Source organism: Triticum dicoccoides, chromosome 6A, assembly GCF_002162155.2.
Source record: "Triticum dicoccoides isolate Atlit2015 ecotype Zavitan chromosome 6A, WEW_v2.0, whole genome shotgun sequence".
Classification (NCBI taxonomy): Eukaryota; Viridiplantae; Streptophyta; class Magnoliopsida; order Poales; family Poaceae; genus Triticum; species Triticum dicoccoides.
Window position 1 is genome coordinate 344,763,769 of NC_041390.1, and position 4,054 is coordinate 344,767,822.

Below are 4,054 nucleotides of genomic sequence, written 5' to 3' on the forward strand. Positions count from 1 at the left end.
TATCTCACCCAAATCTAGCAAATCCTACATCCAGCTGTATCCATCCTTCAACACATAACCGAGAAAAACTTCGGAAATCGTCTACCTCAACCTTCGAAAAGCATCCGTTATACAAGTTATGGCAATACTCCCGAACTCCCGCCCCAGTATTGGGTGGCATCGAGGTTATCTCACCAACAACTGCATAAAAGAGATTTTCAATGTCGGCAAAACTAAACTCAGGTATTCCAGAACTGCAACGATAAAATTGTGACGACAACACCTCGGAACTCAACTCCCCGGGACACTGCCACAACCCCTAAATGACAGGAGGCACCAAGAACAATGTTCTCGTCACAAATCGATCGGAACGATTCCAAGATACCCGCGTGATCCTAAAAAAAGTTAGTGAAATTTGAGAAGAGAAGAGTCAAAACTCTACGTCAGGATGCCTTACCAGAGCGATGAAGGGACTGGGGAGTAAAAAGAATTCCTAAGCTCTCCGATATATAATTCCTAAATGACTCAAAACATTTTTCTAGACTCAACAACGCCAGCTAATTCGATCAAGCAGGGGGGCTCCTAAGGTCGGGGAAGGCTCTGATACCAATTTGTAACGCCCTCGATGCGGCTATATCTCCTACGTGTCGAAGCATGACTTAGAGGCATAACCGCATTGAAAGCAATGTCGCAAGTAAGGTAATCTTCACAACAACCCATGTAAAATAGATAATAGGGGAAAAAGGTACATAGTTAGCTTACACTCGCCACATCACACAAATACATAAATAACATTACAATCATCCAATACACTCATGGTCCGACTACGGTACCAAAATAAAAGATCAACCCCAACATGCGACACGGTCCTGATCGCCCCAACTGGGCACCACTACTGATCATCAGGGAAAGACACATAGTAACGACATGAGTCTTCGTCGAACTCCCACTTGAGCTCAAGCACATCATCTGGAACGGTATCGTCGGTCCCTGCATCTGGTTTGGAAGTAATCTGTGAGTCACGGGGACTTAGCAATCTCGCACCCTCGCGATCAAGACTATTTAAGCTTATAGGTAAGGCAAGGTAATATGTGGAGCTGCAGCAAGCGACTAGCATATATGGTGGCTAACCTGTTCGCAAAAGAGAGCGAGAAGAGAAGGCAAAGCACGAACGAAGAACTATAGAACAACCTACAGCAAACATTACTCCAACACCGTGTTCACTTCCCGGACTCCGCCGAGAAGAGACCATCACGGCAACACACGCAGTTGATTCATTTTAATAAAGTTAGGTTTCAAGTTATCTACAACCGGACGTTAACAAATTCCCACCTGCCCATAACTGCGGGCATGACTTTCGAAAGTTCAAATCCCTGCAGGGGAGTCCCAACTTAGCCCATCACAAGCTCTCACGGTCAACGAAGGATATTCCTTCTCCCGAGACATTCCGATCAGACTCGGTATTCCGGTTCTACAAGACAACTTCGACAATGGTAAAACAAGTCCAGCAACACCGCCCGAATGTGCCGACAAATCCCGATAGGAGCTGCACATATCTCGTTCTCAGGGCACACTCGGATAGGTCAAGCTACGAGTAAAACCAACCCTCGAGTTTCCCCGAGGTGGCCCCGCAGGCTGCCCAGTTCAGACCAACACTCAGAGGAGCACTGGCCCAGGGGGGGTTTAAATAAAGATGACCCTCGGGCTCCGGAAACCTAAGGGAAAAAGAGGCTAGGTGGAAAATGGTAAAACCAAGGTTGGGTATTGCTGGAGGAGTTTTATTCAAGGCGAACTGTCAAGGGGTTCCCATTATCACCCAACCGCGTAAGGAACGCAAAATCCGGGAACATAACACCGATATGACGGAAACTAGGGCGGCAAGAGTGGAACAAAACACTAGGCAAAAGGCCGAGCCTTCCACCCTTTACCAAGTATATAGGTGCATTAAGATAAACAAGATAATATGGTGATATCCCAACAATAAACAAAGTTCCAACAAGGAACGATCTCCAATCTTTACCTGCAACTAGCAACGCTATAAGAGGGGCTGAGCAAAGCGGTAACATAGCCTATCAACGGTTTGCTAGGACATGGTGGGTTAGAGGTTTGACATGGCAATTTGGGAGGCATGATAAGCAAGTGGTAGGCATCGTAGCATAGGCATAGCAAAAGAGCGAGCATCTAGCAAGCAAAGATAGAAGTGATTTCGAGGGTATGATCATCTTGCCTGCAAAGTTGTCAGAGTTGACTTGATCCTCGTAAGCAAACTCAGTGGGCTCCTCGTTAGCGAACTCGTCTCCTGGCTCTACCCAAACAATACAAACAAGCAAAAGGAACACAATCAACCACGTGCAAAGCTCGAACAACATGATGCAAACATGGTATGCTATGCGGGATGCGATATGTGATGCATATGCAAGATTTGACAAAGAATGATTGAACCTGGCCTCAACATGGAAATCCAATAGTGCCACTGGAAAGGTGAGGTGATTTCGGTTGAAATCAATATAAAGATCACCGGAATCAGATGCACGGTTTGGAAATGGCAAGCAAAACAAATATGGCACCGGTCTGCGATAAACAGCAAGTAGCCATCTAAATGCATCAAGTTAAATATGCTACACCACTCAAACATGACAACACAATACATGGCAGGGATCCACTCATGATGCTTGACAAAAGATGAACAAGGAGCTATGGCTAATTCATCCATTAACAGGTTCAAACAAGCATGGCAAAAGTGCAAATGATAACAGGTTTCAGACTTAGTGAAATTAACACAAGTCTGGAATTTAACAACAGGTAGCACACTTTGGAGCATGAAAACTATATGTTACAGGAACTTAACATGACAAAGTAAGGCATGGCATGAAGCTACGCAAAGCACTTAACAAAAGTCCCTTAGTGACCTTGAGCCAAAAGGGATCAGAAAATACAATTGCAAGCATGTGAACATGGCAAAAACATAATTAGGTTACAGACTTAGTGAAAAACTGGAGCATGCAAATCTGTTAACGAGTAGGCATGTTCACGAGATCGATGCACTCACTACAGAGCATGGCATGACAAACTAAGCATACACCCATTAAGAATACATATCATAGAAGTTAGACATGGCAAGAACAACAATATAGCATGCACGGAGCAACAACAACATTCTAGGCAAAATCACTAACAAGTCAATAATCTGCCAGGATTCATGAAATAGAAAAAGTAGAGCTCGATTGACTCAAGCTAGGGTGCTCCATACTTGTAGACAAAGACATGGATGGATAGAGCACCACAATATTAACAAATCATCCTTACTAATCATCCTCAAAAGAGGCACGGATCACTAGGAAACAACATGAACATATGGCATATTGACAAAATCAGGACAAGGACTTAGAGAAATTATAAGTTCCTGAAATCAGCATTAACGAATGCACTACTTTGCAAGCTTGTGCTAGTCACCACACATGTCACAAAAATACATGGTAAGCACCTTTGTAAAGATAGCATGGCATTAACAAAACACATGTAGAACTCAGGAGCATATTATGCACACATTAAACATGGCAAAAATGACAAATAGCTATTTGATGCAGCAGATCTGACAATTATCTCATATAGCCCTTTTCCAACAGCCTTTCGGGCATCAAGATGAGCTCAAATTAAAATGATGCAATGAGATGAAATAATGTACTCTTTGAGGCGAACATTTTGATATGCTACACGCTCAAATCGGGGCTACGGATGCAGAGTTACGGCATGATGAAGTATGCTAAGAAAATATGCAAAACTGGGACAAAAACGAGGTCAACCCTAATAATCCGGATCTGGATCTGAGGCGCGATTTCCGAGGTTCGACGGGGGGGCTCGCTGGAGTACTGTAGTCGGCCAGAGTGGAAAGGACTTGCCGGATCCGGCGACGGAGAGCTCGCCGGTGGCCGGAGTTGACGGAGGCGGCGACGAGGCGGACGTCGGCGGCGAGGTAGCCGCGGTGGGGGCGGCGAGGAGCGGCCGGCGCGGTACGGAGCTCGGCTCCGGCTGGCGAGGTGCGTGGTGGAGGCGGCCGGCGCACGGGACGACGATG